The following is a 13,084-nucleotide window of genomic DNA, read 5'->3' as shown; positions in this document are numbered from 1 at the left end:
TATAAAAGAAATAATATGTATTAAAAATATTAAATAATAATCGCCCCAGAGGTCCAATGCAGGTACGTTTATTAACATTGATTACCAGCCCGCAGATATCGAATGGACATTTAATATTCATAATGGTTCTTTACACCCGCATGTGTTGTCTCCGTCTAACAAGTGTACAACATAGCATTAACTTTACTGTTTTGCACCGGACAACTATTATTATACTCCCTCTGTATTTATAGAAGAACAAAATTCCACAACCCAAATTTATGTGTGTCGTAGCGTTTTTATAATTTGAATAATATAAATACAATTAGATATATCGGTTGGAGAACAGTAGAACTCGGTTTTTTTAAAATTAATATTAGTAAAAATATTGGTATTAAATATTTGCTATCAAAAACGTGCGCGTTAAAAGTGTGTAATGCACTTTAGGATCCCCTCTAGGATTTATAAAAGTTATAATAACATTATGATTATAACTTTATATTTGACAAAAAAACGATTGAAATTTGTAAACGAGATTTTAACAGAAAGCTGTAATCAAAAATAATTAAATAAGTGGCGGCGATCCTACAGTCAATGTGTTGCATAATCTATTTATATGTAACATAATCATCGTTTTAAAAACTGTTGTCAATTCATTAATAATAAAAATGTAAATTATATTATATACTTTTTCCTTTAAAAAAATGTTTGTTTCATTCAGAAGTATTATTTATTTTGTAACTATATATTATATTTATTTTATGGCTTCTGTAAAAGTCTGAGAAGGTGGCCTTAAGGCTAGGATTTTTATTTGTTATAATGTTGTTTTCCAGTTTCATGTTTTTAATATGTCCACGATTCTATTCAATCCGAATCGAATAGAACAAATTGTTTAAATGATATGAGTTCAAATCAATCTTACACACAAAAAAAAAATACAAATCAATGTACTCGCTAATCAAAATACTCGCTTTTTGGGACGATCGACGTTTGTAGGGGAGACTGGGTACATTTGTAACATCTTTCATAAAATTATCTATTTCTACCAAAATTCAAAATTTTTTGATTCGCTTACACTTTCAATTAGTAAAGTAAGTTGTTGCCTTTCAAAATATGTCTGTATTGAATCTTTATTTCCACAAGATGTTGAATAAATATAAATATATATAAAAAAAAATATGTTACAATTGTACCCGATACAGGGTACAGCATTGTAGTAGCATTAGGGACAAATGTAACATATATGTTTTTACTTTTTTATATTATTATAAAACATATAAAATATTACAGTTACATTTAAATAAAATAAAATATAACTTTGGGAAACAGATTACCTTAAAAAGTAACATAATTTTTTACTTTTAATAATTTAAAATAATTAAATATGTATGGCATAATATGATTTAAATAACATAAAATAATTTGATTTAAATAACTTAAAATAAAATAGGTGCAACAGTGTATCACTGAAGGTGGCTGTTACATTTGTACCCCTTCAATATTTTTGTAAATACTTAAGTATTAGAAAAAATACTGACTAGTTAGAGTGTTTAGACCAGAACCAAAAAAACTACACTACTTTTGGTGTAAATCAAAATACCTACAGCCAAACATTTAATTAAAATTCTGTACTCAAATAAAAAAGTAAGTGTATGATTTCTATTTACAATCTGTTTTCAAAAACACATTTGATTTTTTTTTCAAAATGTTATCTAGTTATAATAATTTTGATAAGGAAACATTGATTGTTATACAGATGGCCAACTGCTAAATTTGTTTGGGATTTTTATATTGATTATTGAACAACTTATTGCCCGTTTTACAATTGTACCCAGTCTCCCCTACTCTGTATAAGTATTAGGTACTATAGTGTCTAGGGTAAAAGTTCATACTCCGCATAATGTCACCATAAAAGTTTGTTGATACCTACGTCAATTCACTCTAAATTCTAATACTAAAACAAACATCACTAGGTTCGTCTACTGAAAGCAAACTTGCTAATGTTTAGACTGGGTCAAAGAGAGAATACGGTGGTTAGAACTTAGAAATACATATAAAAAACCAAAAGGTGGATTTGGCTTTGCTGTACAGTAAATTAGTTGAGTCATTTAATACAAACGAAAAGAACTAGGGTTGACCCAAACTGTAGAAAAAAATTAGAAGAACTATGGCTATGTTCGAGAATGCAAAACAATTAAATTAGTCCGAAGACTTCCTAAAAACGATCATTCATACCATTAGATAGCTAGTGTAAATTGTATAGTGACTACCTACATAATAACATCATAAAATATACCTAATATCATTTTAATTGTATTTAATTTATATACAATTTCTAACATACACTTAATTTTATTTCTGTTCCAAAGAATCTCAAAAGAATGCTAAAAAGTCAGTGGTATCAGACCTGCTTATTATAAAAAATTAAAAAACAATAATTCAGATCACTATTATAACATCGAATCAATTATAGTACTAAAATATTATAACTAATATTCCACGATGATGTGCCTCTACTAGCCTATTGACCCCGTTATTCAATGTCATATTTTATTTTTCTTCATTACCACCTTTTAAGCTTACTGTTCAAATATGTAACAGATGTTTCAATATAAGAATTTTAACCAAATATGGTGGATATATACCAATCTGCTATACAATAGGTTACAAGTGGGTAACTTGTACCTTGTTTTAAATTTTCAATTCTTAGTTATAAAAACTGAACATTTTAATAATTTGTAACTAAAAAATTACTAGCAAATTTTCGAGATTTTGTAAAATTATGAAATTTAAACTTATAAAAAAAATCATGCCTGTGTATCTTTAATATTTTATAACTGTTATTAAAACAATATATGAGGAACCTATAGCCTATAACCTATAACCTATAACCTATATATGTATAGTGTTAAATTTTCAAGCTTTTTGATCGAACAGAACATAAATCATAGAAACATAATTTATAAACATTTATAGAAAAAAAAATAAAAAAAATAAATATTTAAAATGTATATAAATAGCTAAAAATGAGTTAAGATTGTATCATAATTCATAATAATATATAGAAAATGAGAAAATAAACATATGGTGAAAATAGGTATCAAGTATCTACAGTTATTTGTTTTTGAATTACAACAAAATAAGAAAATCGTTCGATGAGAATTCGTTACTTATGCAATAACGAAAAATTTTAAATTTCCAACGCTCATAAAAATTAGTTTGAGTTTTCGGTAATTTTTTTTTCTTTGTTAAAGGTAGGAAATTTTATGATGAATCTTGTATTACATTTTAAATTCCTAAATATAGGTAAATATATAAATATTTTTATGAATTTCTAACGCAAAATAATTTACAAATTTTAATGATTTTGTTAAAATTTGAACTTCAGGCGCTCATAAAAAGTTTTTGTGAATTTACTCTCAACTTTTTTTTAATTTCCATTAACAAAAACTTATGAGAAACCTTGTATTAAATTTTTAAATATTTTTACACAGCTAAACAGTTTTTATCGAAAGTAATTTAAAATACTAATGGAAATAGACATTTGTTTATACCTATAAAAAGATTATAAAGAGTCAAAATATTTTTAAAATGTAATAGTATTTAGAAAATTATAATATAACGAAAAGACTAAAAAGTATGCCAAGTATGTTCCCATTAACAGACACAATTAAAACACATGTTAAAATAGAACATATTGTACGTGTTTACTTCGAATATAAAGTATTATAAATTTACAAACTATTTTGCAGTTTCAAATTTATAAAATGTTCATTTTTTATAGCTAAGGATTGAAAATTTAAAACAAGCCAACAAGGTATCTCATAAGTAGTTCATACTTCATACTGTCACCAAAATATATAAACACAGTTTATTATTTTTGTCGAAATTTGGACGAAATTTGATGTTTGAACGAAGAATAACGATATTCGATATTTGTTTGTAATATATAAATATTATTATAGTACCTATGTGCTGACTGACAGACCGTCTCCACTCAGAATAATTTTTTGTGTAGGATGTAAGTACAATAATATTATCATTAAATTAAAATGTAATCAGAGCCGTGCTAAGGGGGTGGCAAATGGGGCAAGTGCCCTAGGGCGGCCAAACTTGAAACATTTTAAAGAGCGGCAAATGTTTAAGTATGTATGTTTATTAGGGGCGCCAAATATTATTGCCCTGGGGCACCAATGAGAGTTAGCACGGCACTGAATGTAATACCATACCATTACTGGCATTACGGTTACCCACTTGTAACCTAATAAACAGCATATAGGTAGTAAAACTATTTTTTGTCATGCCTAAAGTTTATTTTTCGATGACGGTTGAAGCGTTGGAAAGTGACCTTTTTTCGTCTGGCGGGCGGTATAGTGGGAATCCCCATAGTGCATCAGTGTCGGGCGGTAAAATGTAAATCCCAAAAAGTGCCGGGTGGAAAACTGGAATTCCCAAAAGTGCTTGGCGTATCCCCTTCTCACCAGAAACTGATCGATGAACGCGGAGGCGTGACAAAAAATATAGTTTGACGTGTGGCTCATGCCAGAAGGCCATTTCAGCCTTAAGCGAAATGCGGCTTTTGCCTGCGGCTCGTGCGTCGCCTTTGATTGGAATAGCTCACTCCCAGCCCTTGCCAAACAATAAACTAATGTCTTGGAAACTTGGAGGTGGTGGTAAATTGTATCCGGAATCATTTTACCACCATAACTGCATTTGAACCAGGGCTTGCATTTGAAAAAAAATCCGTTTTATGTTATTTACAATTAAAACGTTACACCATTTTTACGTTTATCGTTATATAGAATCAAAACGTTATACAATTATTGCGTTTATCATTATTCAGAATTAAAACGTTTTACAAGCTTTGCGCTTATCGATATTTAGAATAGTGTTAATACCTATTAAATGTATTAATAACAACTAAATATGCTAGCAGGTAATGGCCCGGGTACGGAATATAATATATTCAATTAAAATGTTCGTATGCCTGCCGCCTGGAATAAATATTTCTACGAAACCAATATAACTTTTGAATAAATGGTTTTTAAATTATTTCGTTTTGCGTTATTTTTCGTTCAATGAAATTCTATAAATTACGTTTTGCGATATTCATATTTTACATTTAATGATATTTTTTTATAAATTACGTTTTGCATTATGTTTATTGTTTTGTTATGACTTATGATATAATATAATATATTTTGTTAATCATTGTGTTTTGTTTAGTAGTATATAATTCAGTGACGGCTATCCTCAAATAAATAATATGTATTTCTGAGAAAAATTGTGATTATTACCCACCCACCTACAAACACCATTAATAAGAAAATACCGTTAAAATACGATTGGGAATGGTACGATTGAGTACGGCATTTTCGATAACACGATTCATGATATTTTTTTTTTCCAACGTTTTACGTTGTCAGATTTTAATCGAATGATAATTTGATCACGATAATCTGTTGATATTGAAATAAGCCAGCAATATATTATGTTAATTGTTATTAAAATTCTAATTTTATAGAAACTCAAGCAGAAACAATACCTACTGAAATTAGCTACGATAGTTAGAGCCTACCTTGAAATAATACTCTACCTAAGAATAATATGTCCATGCGACCATGCCCTATGGCAATAGGTTAAGTAAATTCGGGGGCTTAGATGATCTGAAAATGTTAGTTACTACTATTGATTTATCAGTATAAATAATTTGTAAAAATGATTTAAGTATAACGAATACTGTTTACATCTAAAATTACATTATATAGTTTATATTCTTGTAAAACCATATTTTAGGATTATTATCCTTAGTATAAATATTTTAATAACTCAGAAACTACTTATTAGAATTTCGATTTAGATACTTCAACATAATCAAGAGAATCACCCCACCCTCTAAATAATTAACAATAAAAAAATTGGGATTTTCATTTGAAAAATTGAAGTTTTTATAGCCACTGGATATTTCTTGAGTAGTACAAAACTATCAGGAATTTGAAAATATTATAGTCTTCACTCTTCAGGTATATTTAAAATCAGAATCTGAATAAATAGATGGTGGTAAGCGTTTTTAAAAAATCGTTTTGTATATTACATATTTTTATAAGTTATACATATTATTTTAAATTTTTCATTCATATATTTGTATTACATATTATTAGGTGGCTGGTGACCGTATATTTAAAGGTATATGGTTATAATTATTAATTGATGACTTTTTTCAAGAATATTTATTTTATGCATACAGGCATGAATCTTTCAATAGCCAAATAAATGATATGGCAACGTTGCACGTAAATTCGTTCTCAATCGTATTCTGTTTTGGGTTTTTTTTGGGTCAGCGGTAAGTTCTTATATATTTTCAAAATGTAATGATACTATTTAATTATTTGAATATAATTTTTTCCATGCTTACGGCATAATATACGTAATAGCGTGTTAACCTATCACAGACCACAGTATCACCACTAATTTGTATACATTTATTATATTTCGTTATGGCGTTATACAATACACAATTTTACTGGAGTATAACTGATGTTAATTCACATTATTTCAGAATATTAAGGTATATTTAAAACATAACAAAATAACATATATAAAATAAAAATGTATTTATACATAAAACTTTATTAACCAAGTATAGGTTCTAATAATAGTAATAAATAACAATACTGACTACCAGTTGTTACGCCTACACTAAAATAAAAATTGAATTATAATTATTTATGACGTGCTACATATTAATTTTCAAGCCCGGATTAAGGGGGGGCATGGCCCCCGGGCCTCGAAAGTTAGAATTTATTTAAGGGCCTCTAATTTGTTCATTACTTTTTTCGTTATAGGTTATGTACACTAAATAAATCACCTAAAAAAAAAAATCGATGATTATTTAGCAGGAAAAAAAGCTTGTAAATTATATTTTTATAAATATATATTATATTATACATTTTGACGTAATTTTATTTTTTATTTTAAAGCTATTTAATTGTCCTATCAACTGACATACGCAATTAAACCAGAAATATGCTAATTATTTTTATTAAATTTAAAAAAAGAAAAAAAAGTTGGCAAAAATTAGTATTTTAAAAAGGAAATTGTACATTATTGAATTATTCCAAATAATTTATTATTAACTATGAGTTTTTTTTTTTGTATTATAACAACTAAAATTTACCAAACAAAATAAAATTAAACGAATGACGACCAATTAACCGACTCAATTCTGGTAAAACTAAGATTGTGACGATTAACAGGAATATATTGTGAAAACCAAACTTTCAAAGTATTCTAGGTACCTATATTAATGTATTATTCAGTATAATTCAGCAGAATAATACAAAAAACAAAAAACCCATATCAAGTAATAAATTATTTGGAATAATACACGATTTCCTTTAAAAAATGCTAATTGTTGCCAACTTTTTTCTACTTTTTTAATTTAATAAAAGTAATTAGTGCATTTCTAGTTCAATTGCGTATTTTGGAGTGTTGATAGGACAATTAAATAGCTTTAAAACAAAAAAAAAATACATAAAAATGTTAAAAATGTTAAAAACTTTTGAAAATACATAAACAAATGCGTGATGTGTATGATTTTTATAAAAAAGTTTGCCCATAACTTAAAAAATAAAAAAGTTAGACGCAATCTTTAAAGGCTATTTTTTTTATCGTTTTTGGTATACTTTTATATGACGTCGGCTGGTCACTTCACCCCAGAACACATTATATACATTAACATTTTTTTTATCGTACAAGGGCCTCATTTAAAACTTTGGCCCCTGGGCCTCAAAATATCTTAATCCGGGCTTGTAAATTTTATAATAATATTGAACGGTACGTATGTAGGTAATAGGAAATAACTACTTTTCAGGGTTTAATAAAAGTTAAAACTACTCATTTATATAATTTACTTTTTCATTTAAGAATTATTATTGATGCATATTAATATATAAATGTAAAGGGCAGAATTATTGTTATAATTTACACCTATTAGATGACAGTATAGGAAACTATATATTATATGATTCAACCGTCCAATTTTAAACGTTTATAAATCACTCAAAAAAGCAAACATATTTTGAAAATGTTTTCATAATATCTTAAAGATTCGAATGCACTTTAAACACGGGGACATCACTCGCTGGTTTCTGCAATGTAGTGATAATTAATGATACTATGTAACACTATCGACTATCGTTTATAACATTGTATCCTGAGAGCGTTTGATTCGTACAATAAAGTATAAATTGTACATCAACGCAACTATGTTCGAGATGACAAAATAGATAGATATAATTTAAAATAAAATAAATATCCAATAAATAAAATAATTAGGGAATACTGAACTTGATATGATAATGTGTGTGTTAATAAAATTATAAAAAGTCAATATGTTCAAACATATTAGCTTATAATATGCAGTGTTCGGACGTTCACTAAAAAAGGAGCTCGTTCACGTTCAAATTCATATTTTTTTCAAATGAACACGTTCACGTTCTATGAAAATATATGAATGCGTTCATTTCGTCGTTCATTAATTTATTTTATTTTTATGTATCGTTTAAATACGAATGCAAAATCGTGGAAATCATAATATTACTGTTGTTTTATGTCCAGGCGTGCTCACTGGAATTTCATATATTTTATTTTTATAATTCGTAATATATTTTGTATCATAATATTATTATCAATCAATATTTATTAAATAATAAATACATTTGAACGTCTCAAAAATCGTTCAAATTCATTAGATGTATAAACGCCGTTCACGTTCATGTTCTATTTGAAAAAGGTGAGTGAAGTTCATATTGTATTGTTTACTAAATATGAACGTGAACACGTGAACGACGTCCTTTCCAAACACTAATAATATGTACCGTCTGGCGTCTATAATAATATGCAACGCTGATGTCAATTTTGTTTCTAAAGTATCTATAATCCATCTACTATGCTTTGTTTAATTAATAAAATCGTATTTTTATTTTGTATGATTATTTTACTATAAAACTAATTGTAATATCGATAACTCCATGTACCAGAACCAGATACGAGCTTATATAGCGCAGTTAGTATTCATATTAGCTATTATTAATGTAATTTATTGTTATTATTTAATTCTAATTGATTAGGCTGAACAAAAAACTAATAATATTAATAATTAAATTTGTTTATTTAAAATACTGTTATTTGTGTCTGGTTACACTGATTATTACAGCGATCAACAATATTAGCGAAGCACGTAGTACGTACCAACTACCAGACAACCTGCAGTGGTGTAATTATGTGTGACCATATTATATCGTATAACTGACCTAGCCTATCAAGGAATAAAATATAAAATTATTATAAATTTATTTCATATACTGTACATATTATAATTTAGCATTTATGGTTATAACCTATTCATTTTATCCATACCAATGATATTTAGATAATACCTATCCGCGGTAGTTTTATGAACTATTGTTTTAAATTTTATTACCTACGTAAGAATTAAAAAGGCTGCCAACTATTTAAGTATGCGCCCATTAATAGACATGTATAAAACACATGTTAATATATCACATGTGTGCGTTTATTTCGAATATAATATTTTAAATTTACAAATGTATAAAATGTTCAGTTTTGAAGGATTGAAAATTTAAAACAAGGTATTTCATAAGTAGTTCATATATTTCATAATGTCACCAGAAAAGTTTGTTGATACCTACGTCAATTCACTCTAAATTCTAATACTAAAACAAACATCACTAGGTTGGTCTACTGAAAGCAAACTTGCTAATGTTTAGAGTGGGTCAAAGAGAGAATACGGTGGTTAGAACTTAGAAATTTCTAACATACACTTAATTTTATTTCTGTTCCAAAAAATCTCAAAAGAATGCTAAAAAGTCAGTGGTATCAGACCTGCTTATTATAAAAAATTAAAAAATAATAATTTAGATCACTGTTATAGCATCGAATCAATTATAGTACTAAAATATTATAACTAATATTCCACGATGAAGTGCCTCCACTAGCCTATTGACTCCGTTATTCCATGTCATATTTTATTTTTCTTCGTTACCACCTTTTAAGCTTGCTGTTCAAATATGTAATAGATGTTTTAATATAAGAATTTTAAACAAATATGGTGGATATACCAATCTGCTATACAATAGATTACAAGTGGATAACTTGTACCTATCTTGTTTTAAATGTTCAATTCTTAGTTATAAAAACTGAACATTTTAATAATTTGTAACTAAAAAATAACTACCAAATTTTCAAGATTTTGTTAAATTATGAAATTTAAACTTATAAAAAAAATCATGCCCGTGTATCTTTAATATTTTATAACTGTTATTAAAACAATATATGAGGAACCTATCGTGTTAAATTTTCAAGCTTTTTGATCCAACAGAACATAGATCATAGAAACATAATTTATAAACATCGATAGAAAAAAAAACTAATACAATTTAATATATGAAATGTATATAAATAGCTAAAAATGATTTAAGATTGTATCATAATTCATAATAATATATAGAAAATGATAAAATAAACATATATGGTGAAAATATCAAGTATCTACAGTTATTCGTTTTTGAATTACAAAAAAAGAAGAAAATCGTTCGATGAGACTTCGTTCTCGTCCAATGACGAAAAAATTTAAATTTCCAATACTTAACAGCGCGTTCTCTCAATCGTTGCACGCGTACACGTTTTGGTATCACGTCCTCATAAGTATGATTACAATTGACAATCACATATTAAATAATTTCCTGAAAATAATAATAATTTTTTTTTATAATTTTACATAATATACATATCTTATATAGGTACCTTAGGTATTATAGTGTATACATTATAAACACAAAATATACATGACACATGTATTTTAATTTAATATGAAAATGCAAGATAAACAATTAACAACTAACAAGAATATATAATATCTATGTATTTAAAACACAAATAATGTTTCTACCTACCTATGTATTTTATGCATTCCAAAACCATTCATCCGATTGCGATGAAACTTGTTACAGAGATAGATTAGACCTTGGGGAAGAAGATAGGCTACATCGTGTCGCGAGAAGTCCAACCCGGGAGGTTCTCAAACAGTGAGACGGCACGGTCACTGTGGACAAGCGTCCGGAATAAGATCGCGTAGGGTTTTAGTATTACATCTTATCCTTTATTTATTGTTAAATATATTTATATACAAAATAGGGTTAGCGAGGTTCATAGGTGCGAAGGCCGGCCTGAATAGATGGACCGTCGCGGCGAGAGCTCCTATATACCTGGTCCTATATACAGTGATGGGAAATATGTTGGGGATATCGGCGTGTTACAGTCACCGTATGGACGGGGTCGATATATCGTTGCGCATGACTCGCAGGAAGCGGCCACAGCGATATATTGTACCCGGGGTTTGACACAACTTAATCAAGTGTACATAGGGGGGACGGGGAGGTCCGTTGAGTCTTGATCGTTGGAGTCGGTGTTGGCGGTGGGTCGTCGTTCACGCTCTGGACGCCTCGCTGGGTCCTGGATCGTTTCGTGATTGGTGGCGGCGAACTCTTGGTTGTCGTCGGCGGGTAGCGGTCAATGACTGGCTACCGGGCCGCATGTGTTGGCGATCAGCGGCGTGCGGCAATGTTATTTGCGGCGGGCTTTAGTAATTCGATCTGGTCTCGAATTACGGCCGGTTCTCGTTAATCAACTGCTCTGCACGTCGTTAACCGATGGTGGTTTAGACTGCGACGTTTAAACTGCTTGTCGGGCTGGTCAGCGGCGAGCGGCAATGCGGCGGTGACGGTGGGCTTAGGTAATTTGATCTGGAAGCGAATTATGGCCAGCTCACGTCTGGCTGCTGGTCTGCTCGTCGTCGTCTGGTGGCGGGTTTCGCCGGATGGTCAGGTCTTCGTTCCTTCCAGGTGAGTGTTACCTGGGTAGAAGGTTGAATGAAGACTGATGGTGTGTGCTCGAAATCGTCCGGTATATATACTGTCTTCCGTACCGAATTGTCACTGTTATGAATGGTGTTAAATTTGAATTCAATGATATAATATCATTGTATTAGAAAAACGATTCTGAACGGAGACGGTAGTCAGTCTAGGTATAAGACATTATATACTTACCTATGGTATTAAAAAAAATTGACCTATAATAAATTTCAAAATAATCATATCACAATACCTGATTCTGAGTGAAACAATGTTGATTTTACAATGATGTGTGTTTTTTTTAAAATTTTTTTTTTGCGTCTGTAGATTTTCTTCAACAGTATCTTTTCTGATAGGAAAGTGAATCTAGTTGGTACTTTGGGGGGTCAAAAGTCAAAATTTTATGGTGTGTAGAAAATGAAACTATGGACATTCAGTGAAATTGTCGCATGTAACTACAGTTATTTGTTTTATTGAATTACAACGAAATAACAAAATCCTCTACGTGAAAAATGGAGTGAATATCCAATCTTGTAAAAATATGAAATTCAAACGTTCATAAAAAATTAATTTGATTTGATTGAAGACATTTTTTTTTTTGATAAAGATAGACAAACTTATGAATGATCTTGTATTGCATTTTCAAATCTTAGATTTAAAAAGAAAAATTTTTATGAATTTCTAATTCAAAATAATTTGCAAATTTTCATCATTTTTACGTATTTTATCAATATTTGAACTTTAAATGCTTACCTATAAAAAAAATTGTGTTGATGTACTTTTAATATTTTTCAACTACTATATTGTAACAATATATCAGGAGCCTTTCGTGAAATTTTCACGCTTTTTTACCCAACAAATAAAATTTTATTGATATTTATAGAAAAAAAACTAAACAAATTGAAAACTGACAATGTTCCTAAACAGCTCAATAAGAGTCAAATTATTTTCAAAATGTTATCGTATATAGAAAATGCTAATATAAACATTCAGTGAAAGTTTTAAGTATCTACAGTCATTCGTTTTTTAATTACAATAAAATAAGAAAATCGCCACTTGAGAAATCGAGCGAATATCAAATGTTGTAAAAATATGAATTTCAAACGCTCATAAAAATTTAATTTTACTTTCTTGTAGACATTTTTTTTTTGATAAAGGTTAGGTTAGGTTTG

Source organism: Acyrthosiphon pisum, chromosome A1 (assembly GCF_005508785.2).
Source record: "Acyrthosiphon pisum isolate AL4f chromosome A1, pea_aphid_22Mar2018_4r6ur, whole genome shotgun sequence".
Classification (NCBI taxonomy): Eukaryota; Metazoa; Arthropoda; class Insecta; order Hemiptera; family Aphididae; genus Acyrthosiphon; species Acyrthosiphon pisum.
This window is presented reverse-complemented; position numbering follows the sequence as displayed.